The sequence below is a fragment of the Physella acuta genome, unplaced genomic scaffold (assembly GCF_028476545.2).
Source record: "Physella acuta isolate Inbredline_101_S28 unplaced genomic scaffold, ASM2847654v3 ptg000017l, whole genome shotgun sequence".
Taxonomy (NCBI): Eukaryota; Metazoa; Mollusca; class Gastropoda; family Physidae; genus Physella; species Physella acuta.
In genome coordinates, this window is record NW_026731537.1 from 3480209 (window position 1) to 3492830 (window position 12622).

Consider the following 12622-nt stretch of genomic DNA (forward strand, 5'->3'; position numbering starts at 1 on the left):
GTACTGGTCGCCTACATTTTGTCCACGTGGTGTCTACCTGTTGTCCACGTGGTGTCTACCTGTTGTCACGTGATGTCTACCTGTTGTCTACATTGACAAGGTGTCCAGGCACCTTTACCCTAAAGTTAGCTTATGATAATTAGTTCTAATTTAACCCCCATGAGTAGGTAGGGGGGACCAAGTTCAGTCGACCGTGAAATTAGCGTGCAGGTGTCACTGTTAGCTCTAGACTTAACCAGGGTCTAGCACGCACGTGACCGGAAGTTGAAACAAGGGGCTCACACCGTTAACCTACTACAGAGCTGGACACAACTTAGCCTAACCCTAATAAATGACGTCATTCGAGGTGCGTGAAACAGAGGTGAATGACCCCCAATACTGCTGGCTCTAGCACCTACATGCAGTGACTCATTAAACCAATAGGTTGATGAATTATTTATTTTCTTAAATTCTTACACTATGAATGTACGTTGTGGAGTACCGGGGTTCTATTTTTAGCTGTCAAAATGGTGCCACTAAACCAACAATTATTGTGTTTAAATGGAAATCTTCAACAGGTGTGCGAATAGTGGGTGGCAAACATTGTCAAGGTACAAAATTGAGATTGAACTAATAAACACAGCATTAAGTAAAGAAAAAATAAATGCAATAACCGGGTTAATTAGAGATTGTTTAGTTTGAATATTGTCCTAAAACACAGGTATGCCTAAAACACAGGTATGCCTAAAACACAGGTAGGCCTAAAACACAGGTAGGCCTAAAACACAGGTAGGCCTAAAACACAGGTAGGCCTAAAACACAGGTAGGCCTAAAACACATGTAGGCCTAAAACACAGGTATGCCTAAAACACAGGTATGCCTAAAACACAGGTAGGGCTAAAACACAGGTAGGCCTAAAACACAGGTAGGGCTAAAACACAGTTATGCTCACAATTTAGGTATGCCTAAAACACAGGTATGCCTAAAATTTAGGTATGCCTAAAACACAGGTAGGCCTAAAACACATGTATTACTAAAACACAGGTATGTCTAAAACACAGGTATTCCTAAAACACAGGTATACTTAAAACAAAGGTATACCTAAAACGCAGGTATGCCGAGTTCAAACATACCTGGAATACCCGCTTTAATCCAGGCTCTGACTGGGGCTGACCTTTCGGTCTAGAAACGATGACCTATCTCACGTGACAACCGACTTTTAGACCTGAACCGAGAGGTCAGACTACCCTGACCTTACTCATCGTCCACTAATTAAAATGCTCTCACTCTCTAATTACTAATCATAATTAAACCCAAGACTCCTAGAGTCAAAACACATGGGACATATCACGGGATGACATCCTACAGCTTAAAGCATTTATTAAACCTTTTTAAAATCTCACTAAAAAATTAACCCTTGACAGCATGAAATCCACGTACAGTTGTTTCACCTTATCGCCGAAACCAAACACCGTATTTATTTTTCCTGTGTTGTCTGTGTTTGAACTCAGTTGTCTTCTCCTGTTATGTTTGGTACTCAATTTAAATTAAAGTAAAGGGGGTTAAATGTGAAGTTATTCTACAACCAGATTAGATGTAATTTACTTACATTGAATATATAGTGCATACAGACTGATGTTTTTTTGTTAGAAGACAAATATGTAGTGACTCGAGTGACGGTCAGTGACGCAGTGACGCTGTGCTGGGCAGGGCATCTACCTGTTGAGGTAACTCAGGTGTTCACTGGGAGGGTGCAGGTAAGGTGTGAAAAGGGTAGACAATTTGGCAGACTTTTGACAGACTTTTGGCAGAGGTAAACACACAGACTGACAAGCCGGCGTGTTAGATGTGAAGGCGGCTTAAGTGGTGGGTGTGTGGAGGAGGGTGACTGACAGGTGATGAGACATACAGGTGGTGACACATGCAGGTGGTGAGACATACAGGTGGTGAGACATACAGATGATGAGACATGCATGTGGTGAGACATGCAGGTGGTGAGACATACAGGTGGTGAGACATGCAGGTGGTGAGACATACAGATGGTGAGACATACATGTGGTGAGACATACAGATGGTGAGACATACAGGTGCTGAGACATACAGATGGTGAGACATACAGGTGGTGAGACATACAGGTGGTGAGACATACAGGTGGTGAGACATACATTGTGGTGAGACATACATGTGGTGAGACATACAGGTGGTGAAACATACTGGTGGTCAGACATACAAGTGGTGAGAGATACAGGTGCTGAGACAGAAACCCATCATTAGCTAATGAGCATCTTCTGTCCTGGAATACGAACTCGGCATCGTTTGAGTTAGCAGTCAAACGCTCTCCCGACCGACCACGCCGTTCCCATATATTTGATGCAATGTTGATAACTCTAGATGGTGATACACATATAATTTAACACTGATATCTCCAGGTGGTGACATACAAGTGATAAGATAACAGTGATGATAAATACGACGTGTTGGTTTAGAAAGTGAATGATAACATTCCCCCTGGCTACGGTTGGCTGGTTTCCTTATGTAACATTCAGCGTACAGGCTGTAAAAAGTGCAAACAGTCAATTAGATAGTTTAATTAAAATGTTACCCTGTACGCCACCCTCGGTGTCATGTGTCAGTGTTTATGTCACGTGATGAGGTTCTCTGTTGGCCTGGGGTGTTTTATGCTGTCCAACAACAACACAGTTCTGCACGGGTATGCAGGTGAGGGTGGGGTCAACACAAACATCGTTGTGTAGAGAGAGGTAGGGGTGCACCATGCATGGGGGAGTGGGGGGAGGGGGTGGGGTCAACACAAACATCGTTGTGTGCAGAGAGGTAGGGGGTACCCCATGTTTCTTATCTCATCACCCTCTCTCTGTTTACTCACCCTGCACGTGTAGCAAAGGGCGTGAGTCGTCACAACAATCACCTGGGTAACCTGACGGCTTGTACCTGGATGTCCGCGAACCAAGGTCGGCTGGTGAAGGTGAGGTGGTAAACAGGTGTCCTCAGGTCACCTCACCTGAAACATGTTTATATATATATATATATATATATATATATATATATATATATATATATATATATATATATATATATATATATATATATATATATATATATAATGCCATAACACTATAGCCTAACAGAGGCGTAACGACCCCTCCCGGCGCCCGGGGCGAACTTTCAGTTTGGCGCCCCCCATATATATATATATATATATATATATATATATATATATATATATATATATATATATATATATACACATATATATATACATATATATATATATATATACACATATATATATACATATATATATATATATATATATATATATATATATATATATATATATATATATATATATATATATATACATATATATACATATATATACATATATATACATATATATATATATATATATATATATATATATATATATATATATATATATATATATATATATATATATATATATATATATATATATATACATATATATATATATATATATATATATATATATATATATATATATATATATACATATATATATATATATATATATATATACGTGTGTGTGTATGTGTGTGCGACAGTCTGAGAAAAAAATTAACAATTACGCTGATTGTCGTTCCCTAAAACTTCACTGGATGCCAATAAAATTCCCCTTAAGTTGCATTATCCTTTAAAATTGATGATTAGTAATGTCAGAAAAAAATTTAAATTGTAGCGGTGCTAATTCGTTTAGCACAGTCTTTTAATGATTCACGATCGGATTTTGACTGTGTGGACGATACAACTGTTAAGAAGGGTTCGGTGATTCCAAGAAGTTAAGAACCACTGCTTAGGGTGTAGAAGGTGCAAGCTTATTGGGTCTACTTTTGGGCGTATCTTTAGAACAATTTCGATAATTGTAGGCCTATATTACAATTGTGAATTATCAGTTAGGTTAAACAAAGTAATAATTAGTACCATATACTAATTTTCTTCTCTCTTAAAATTTTGGCAAAGAGTGTCGCTTCCCACCCACTCGCTCCGAGAGTCTGGTATTTTACTGATCGGATAGCGATACAAGAATCCGTGATATTTATTTCTCTTTAATGCAGTGATCCAGGCAAGATGTAACGCAATCAAGTAAAAGTATTAAGTGACCCACCATCTTGCACAAAAATGTTAGAGTGGATTTTAAACGTCACTAACTCCTTTTTTTATGTTACACAATCGCAAAAGACGCTTTAGTTCAATGTGCTTTTTTTTCTGAGTGATATCAGTTATTTATTCCTTAATCCGGTGTGAATTTTACCGATTTTAGTCTTCGAAAAAGCGCCCCCCCCCCCCCCGATCTAGGAAAGCTGGAAAGCGGTTTTTCCGGTCACTATTTCTTATGGATATACGTTTTACAGTTACACAATCAAGGTAGAAATCAGTATGCAAGGGCTCTCAGCCGTGAAATTTCTTTACTTTGACTGTTTATAATTCAAAACTGCAGCTTAAAATGAACTTAGATAATTTTTTTCTACCCCTTTTGGCGCCCCCCTAGGGTCGGCGCCCGGGCCGGCCGCCCTCCCCGCCCTCCCCTAGCTACGCCTCTGTAGCCTAAATAAAACTTCCAGTGCATCTTGCAACTTCTAACTTATGTGAACCTACACTATACAATCTATATAGACACAAACAAAAGAAAATTATCGGCGAACCTTATTAAATTGATAAGAGGAAAATATTTTTCCTTTATTTATATATTTTGTTAAACCGGTCTGATTGTATCTTTTAGAATTTAGCCTATCATGCGTTATGAACAAATGATGAGTTGAAATAACAAATTTAGCCCAGAAACTAATAGAGAATGACAAATCTTTTACACAGAAACTAATATTGTAGAGGTATAATTATTTAGCCCAGAAACTAATATTGTAGAGAAATAACAAATGTTTAGCCCAGAAACTAATATTGTAGAGAAATAACAAATCTTTAGCCCAGAAACTAATATTGTAGAGAAATAATTATTTAGCCCAGAAACTAATATTGTAGAGAAATAATTATTTAGCCCAGAAACTAATATTGTAGAGAAATAATTATTTAGCCCAGAAACTAATATTGTAGAGAAATAACAAATGTTTAGCCCAGAAACTAATATTGTAGAGAAATAACAAATGTTTAGCACAGAAACTAATATTGTAGAGAAAATAAATCTTTAGCCCAGAAACTAATATTGTAGAGAAATAACAAATCTTTAGCCCAGAAACTAATATTGTACAGAAATAAAAAATCTTTAGCTGGGGGCTGCGTATTTTATAGGTACGGGCGTGTCTCCCTCCTAAGTTTCTCAAATTACAGGTAGATGCACTCCCACTAATAGCTAGGTACACACGGGCAGGTAAATCGCTCACCTTAGAGTTCCCTGCACCGTGCCGCAGTAACGACTAGAGATAAGCTTGACTTATCTTTTGCTCCTTATCAGCAGTTTTAGTTTTATTTATATTTTAATTTTTCAGCCACATATATCTTTCTATCTCACTACATTGTTTACATTGCGGGTTGAGATTCTAGCACCTTTCAGTTTTTACCAGCTAATTAATTTATATTTATACATGTACTTTTTAACACATATTGCTTCACAGAGGGGGGCCGGTTTAATTAAAGATGGGGCGCCTCGTTTCCTCAGAGCCATACTAATCTAACTGCAGTTACAACAACGTTCACAACAAGTCTTTACTGCTTTTCTCTTCTGAACATTTCTATTTTAAGCTCATGATGAAATTACATTGTTGTATAATAGTGATGATGGGTATAGCCAAGAATTTTTTTCTCCATAATGCGTTGATGGTTTTAGAACATAAGGGTGTATAAATCTCAGGGGAAAACCTCGAAAATTGGAGAAGTCTAGTTCAGGGGAAGCGAAGTTTAATCAAAACCACTTGCACTGTGCACGGTGTTATACGATTATTGCACTCTCGGCTTAATGGGGTAGAGGTGGAATTAATGATCTAGCCAGACACAGTTAATTAATGAGTTTGGTAATTAAGTGATGAAAACTATGGGGGTGTTTTTCTACGGCATAACTAACAAACACAATAATGTTATGATTATAGTCTTGCAATATATATCACCTAGATATTATACAATGCCTGCACTATACCATTAAAAATAGTTTTAATGTTTAATTTTTAGCTAACAATTCTAAAGGATTTAGGTGTACACATGTCTTAACAAAATATTATTATACAATATCTTTATAGCTTTTAATTCTTGCTCAATCTGTGGCCAAACAAAAGATTTTTTAATCCTGTGTAGCCTTACACAAGAGAGTTTTTACTACACAAAAATAAACAGTCGATTATTATTGCAAATTTGCAAGTAATACAAAGTAAACATCGCAGAGTTGAAGTACATGCGCATTGCTTCACGTGTTTCCGGTTGTGTTCGATCTGAATTCATCGAACTCAATCAAAACCCACCACTGCTGTGAAATCGATCATCATCGAACTCGATCAATACAGATCATTCATTCAGTTATGTACCGCAATCAGCAGATCTCGTCGTTACTAAATGGTGCTGATTGGCGAATCGATCAAATCGATCAATCGATAGCCAGGAATGTTTGGTGAGCGGCAGTTTTGTCTACACGTGGGGTACCAGAGGTCAAGGGGTCAAAGACACACAAGGTCACGGTCACGTGGCCTAGACTAAACAAAAATATTTGATGAGGATGGGTTGAAGTATATCAGTGGTGATTGTGTTACACTGCGGAAGGGGGGGGGGGGTGGGGGGGCTAGGATGGGTTATTGTTAGCGTGTTTAGGATAAGGTTTGTTATGGTAAGAATTGTGGGTTAATGGAGGGGTGCTAGGGTGAAGTTATGTGGTCTTCAGTCAACTGTTCCAATGTTAAACCACAGCACTAGAGTCATGCTCTACACACAACGGCACAGTACAGGGTTACAGTTAAACCCGAAACTCAGGACCTTAAGCTTGCACTGGTTTAACATAGAAGTTCAACCATTTCCTGATTTTGTTCAAAAACTGAAGTCACAATCAGTTAAACCTATTCACGATTTAACCCACCCCGTTAAACCTATATTTAACTCTCTGTTAAACTCTGACTTCATTCAACTCCGTTAAAACCAGCAATGAGTAGACTCCGTTAAACCTAGATCTCCTTCTAATACACTGTGCCTACGAGTTAAAGATAAACATGGCTAGTAAATCTTTGGAGATTCAACACTAGTAGGCCATTACAATCTCACTGACAGGAGAAGGGCAAATAACTGCTGACTACTGTATATGGCAAATACTACTGACTACATTATAGGGCAAATACTGTTGCCTTCTGTATAGGGCAAATACTACTGACTACGGTATAGAGTAAATTACTGCTGACTGCATTAAATGGCAAATATTACTGACTACAGTATAGGGCAAATAACTGCTGACTTTGGCATACAATAGAACACACAGATTCGAGAACGTTCTAGTGCCGCCACCTGCCGGCATCTGTCAGCGTGGTCGAGGTTTGTGCTTCTATTTTTAGAACTCAATATCGTTCGACACGCATTCCAACTGCGCACTCTAAAAATAGACTTCATTTGTAAATTGCACGAGAGCCTGTGGTGAAGTAGACTTCTGCTGTGGGCAATATTTTTTGGTAGAATTTCTCTCGTCTGCCCAGATGACCCGCTGTGGAGGGTTTGGGATTGCGCCAAACCTGTCATGATTAGCTTGATTGAGATCGATGACGGCCTCGATAGATCTGGTCCTGGGCTGATCTGGTTTTTGTTCTGGAATTCCCAGCCAGGCACGTTCGATCACGTGACCTTTCGCCGTGATGAAAATCCTGACTTCCGTGTCAGCAGATTTTTTTTTTTTGGTATTCCATTACTTACAACTAAAGTCATTAATTACGGACTAATAACAGGCAAGTTATGACGTTTAAAAAAAGGAAAGTACATATCGTTCCTGAATCTGCAAATAGTAATATCTTTTAAATGCTTATTCATTTTATCATACAAAATTTATTAAATTCTAAACATTTTTTTTCTTGTCTGTATACTTTTTTGACTTTCTTGATTCGCATTTGAAAAGTTATCGTGTATGGCTTTATGAGATTTACCCCTTCAACCCACCCCGCCCCCCTGCCCAATACCCCCTTCTTTCCGTCGAGATCAGTCACCCCCCCCCCCCCCCCAAGTAGGAGTTGTGGTTGATGACGACAGACTAGCGTTAAAATATCTACAGCAGGTGTGGGGGTGAGGCAAGTTTCGTGGTCAGTGGGGAAGGTGCGCTCAGCAGACGACGAAAGATGCGCCTCGGCAGACGAGACAAGGACTTCCGTCAGACGAGGGTGAGCGGGTACGCGGTGGGGCCGCCACCAGGGGGGGGGGGGGGGGGAAGCTGTACTTAAAACGTCACTCAAGATGGATTCTTCGAAAATTGGCCGAACGAGCGTCGCCGGGGGAAAAGTCTGGAACCTGTCCAAAAATTTAACGGTCTAAAAATTTCGTTTCGGTTGTAAACGATTTGTGTTTTGTGGTGCTGGGTTTCACACCTTACGACTTTGTTTACATCTATTGTCATGGAAACGGTGCAAGATTGCTTACTTCGGTTGAACTCTAAAGGTTTACTTTATACGTTTGGCTTTAGCGCAGTGGTGAACAGACAAATCTTATTGTTGTATTCCCTCAATACTCGAGCTATTCTTCTAGTTAACGACGTTTACTTAACATTTATTAAGAGCTTTAATTTTAAAACACGTCAACATTTTAATGTACTATTAAAACGGTTTAATTTTTCCCTATTAAATTCTTTTGCGGCAATGAAATAGTTTTTGGACATGTGAATCTAGACAGGTGTCAGCAAAATACAGCGATGATAAAGTTGTTGTAGATGTCAGCAAAATACAGCGGTGATAAAGTTGTTGTAGATGTCAGCAAAATACAGCGATGATAAAGTTGTTGTAGATGTCAGCAAAATACAGCGATGATAAAGTTGTTATAGATGTCAGCAAAATACAGCGATGATAAAGTTGTTGTAGAGGTTCTAAAACCTGTTGCCACAGCCACAACCTACTTTAGTAAACACAAAAAAACCTCAAGCTTTCATTGAAAACTTAGAGCCACGCTGCAAACATGGACGGCCAAAAACTGTAGCTACCAGTACATTGCAATCATAGACGTCTGCCGAAACCTATAGCCTCAATACAATCATAGACGGCTTAAACCTATAGTCTCGATGCATTCATAGACGGCTGCTAAAACTTATAGCATCGATGCAATCATAGACGGCCAGCCAAAACCTATAGCATCGATGCAATCACAGACGGCTGATAAAACCTATAGCCTCGATGCAATTATAGACGGCTGGTAAAACCTATAGCCTCGATGCAATCATAGACGGCTGGTAAAACCTAGTCTCGATGCAATCATAGACGGCCAGCTAAAACCTATAGCCTCGATGCAATCATAGACGGCTCACGTTTGATATTTTTCTACGCACACGTGCCAAGAACGCTACCACGCAGGATTCACTAGATAAAAAATAACTCTTAAGCACAAATCCAGAAAACGAAATTTTCTTTGAACCAACCCTGTGGGTTAGAGCTGTAGTGTTGCACTTTAACTTTAGAGTGTGATTTTTGTAACTTTGTGATTAGGTGGTGACTACACCGATAGGATTACCTCAGTATTGATCATGATTTATGAATATTAATCCCTCATCCATTGTCCTCACAACTAATGCTCCATTCCCCAACAATAATCCCCAAAACTAGCGCAGACTTCTAATTTCTCAACTCTAAAGTATTCTTAAACGCCAATCTCTGGACATTTCTCATAGCTAACTCTTAAAATTAAGCCATCAATACAAAACACCTATATTGATGCCACTTTTTAGTTCTCCAAAACTGTATTTAACACTAATCCTGAACACTAATCTTCAGAGCTAATCCTTACAACTAATCCATTAGTACTAACCCTCTGATAGGCGGTCATCACCTTAAGTGATTTCTCACAATCGCCTCCAAACGTGTGTGTTTATATATGTGTTGGTATATTCATATGTAAGTCTGTGTGTTCATATGTGTCTTCGTGTTCACATATGGGGCAGTGTGTGTGTGTGTTTGTGTGTGTGATTACATGTATGTGTGTGTGTCTATTTAAACTGCTAGAGCCAGAAATAAAATTTCCCAACTCTATGATGACTTCGTTTACAGTTCCATGAGGGGTGGGGTGAGGGGGGGGGGGGTGTGCAGTTCCAGACCGAGAAAGTGAATCAATGAAAGACGTATCCAGAATGTTTTCTCTGGAAATATTCACTGGGAGACTCAGCGGTCAAGGCAATCATAGAATATTGACGCCATGCTAGTCTAGATAGCCATCATCTTGTGACGTCATTCTGGTCAAGATTATTATCTTTTTGTTTATCACCCTTTTATGGCGTCATAGAGGTTTAAATAATCATCTTCTGGTGACGGGATAGTGGTCTAGATAATTATCTTTTAGTGATGTCATAGTGGTCTTCGTGTCGGTCTAACCATCAGTAGTACTCACTACAACCGTGCCAGATTCGAACCCCGGTCCCACCAGCGAAGCTCACGTGTGTGTTCTTATCAACTAGCGTGTCAAGGCTTTGCTGACAAATGCATAAAAAATTTCGGTCAATATTTTTTTTTCTGTATGCGAAGTTACACAGAGATTAAAATGTTAATCTCTTAATCCCTTCTTAATCTCTGCCATAATATGAACACTCCATTATCATCGACCAAATACTTCTGTAACGTTTACAACAGCTTCATTTTTGCAGCTAAATGAAAAATGACACACAATCGTTAGTGTTCGATAATTATACATAATTGGATTTCAGTTTAAATATAAAAAGAATTTTTTTTTTAAATTCTACGTTAAAATAGTGCCTGCAACTACGGGTCAGACAAGAAATCCAAGTCCGATAATCGGTCTATGCAAGGGAAGATAACTCCCGGAGTAAATAAAAGTTGGAAACTGAACTTGAATTGATCGATTTCACTTCTCTCCCCTGGTGAATTGATTGCTTGTATTGACAAGTTTGGTTAGAGGCGAGGTCATGGAACATTGGACGTCTTTGTTAGAGAATACTCTAATGGATGGGACGTCATATAACACATGACGTCTTTGTTAGAGAATGTTGTAGTTGAGAGGACGTCATTTAACACATGAGGTCTTTGGTAGAGAATACAGCAGCAGTAAGACGTCATATCGAAAATGACGTCTCTGTTGGCGATATTCGTGGAGGGGAAGTCATATAACATGTTGCCTTTTTGGGGTGCACCGTTACACAAAATTGTTTTGGGAAAAGTTCGGATCTTGGAACACCAACGTGACTAGGGAGGGGGGGGGGGGCGAAGGTTGGGTGTGTGGGAGAGTAGGTTGGTAGTGTGGGAGGGCAGGTTGGGAGTATGGGAGAGTAGGTTGGTAGTGTGGGAGAGCAGGTTGGGAGTGTGGGAGAGCATGTTGGGAGTGTGGGAGAGCAGGTTGGGAGTGTGGGAGGGCAGGTTGGTAGTGTGGGAGAGCAGGTTGGGAGTGTGGGAGAGCAGGTTGGGAGTGTGGGGAAAGCAGGGTGGGAGTGTGGGAGAGCAAGTTGGGAGTGTGGGAGAGCAGGTTGGGAGTGTGGGAGAGCAGGTTGGGAGTGTGGGGAAAGCAGGGTGGGAGTGTGGGAGAGCAAGTTGGGAGTGTGGGAGAGCAGGTTGAGAGTGTGGGAGAGCATGTTGGGAGTGTGGGGAGAGCAGGGTGGGAGTGTGGGATGGGAGGTTGGGAGTGTGGGAGAGTAGGTTGGTAGTGTGGGAGAGCAGGTTGAGTGTGTGGGAGAGCAGGTTGGGTGTGTGGGAGAGCAGGTTGGATAGTGGTAAAGTAGGTTGGTAGTGTGGGAGAGTAGGTTGGTAGTGTTGGAGGGCAGGTTGGGAGTGTGGGAGAGCAGGTTGGGAGTGTGGGAGAGCAGGTTGGGAGTGTGGTAGGTCATGTTGGGAGTGTGGGAGAGCAGGTTGGGAGTGTGGGGAGGGCAGGTTGGGAGTGTGGGAGAGTAGGTTGGTAGTGTGGGAGAGCAGGTTGAGTGTGTGGGAGAGCAGGTTGGGTGTGTGGGAGAGCAGGTTGGATAGTGGTAAAGTAGGTTGGTAGTGTGGGAGAGTAGGTTGGTAGTGTTGGAGGGCAGGTTGGGAGTGTGGGAGAGCAGGTTGGGAGTGTGGGAGAGCATGTTGGGAGTGTGGGAGAGCAGGTTGGGAGTGTGGGAGAGCAGGTTGAGAGTGTGGGAGGTCATGTTGGGAGTGTGGGAGAGCAAGTTGGGAGTGTGGGAGAGCAGGTTGAGAGTGTGGGAGAGCATGTTGGGAGTGTGGGAGGGCAGGTTGGGAGTGTGGGAGGTCATGTTGGGAGTGTGGTGAGAGCAGGGTGGGAGTGTGGGAGAGCAGGTTGAGAGTGTGGGAGAGCATGTTGGGAGTGTGGGAGGGCAGGTTGGGAGTGTGGGAGGTCATGTTGGGAGTGTGGTGAGAACAGGTTGAGAGTGTGGGAGAGCAGGTTGGGAGTGTGGGAGGGCAGGTTGGGAGTGTGGGAGGTCATGTTGGGAGTGTGGGAGAGCAAGTTGGGAGTGTGGGAGAGCAGGTTGAGAGTGTGGGAGAGC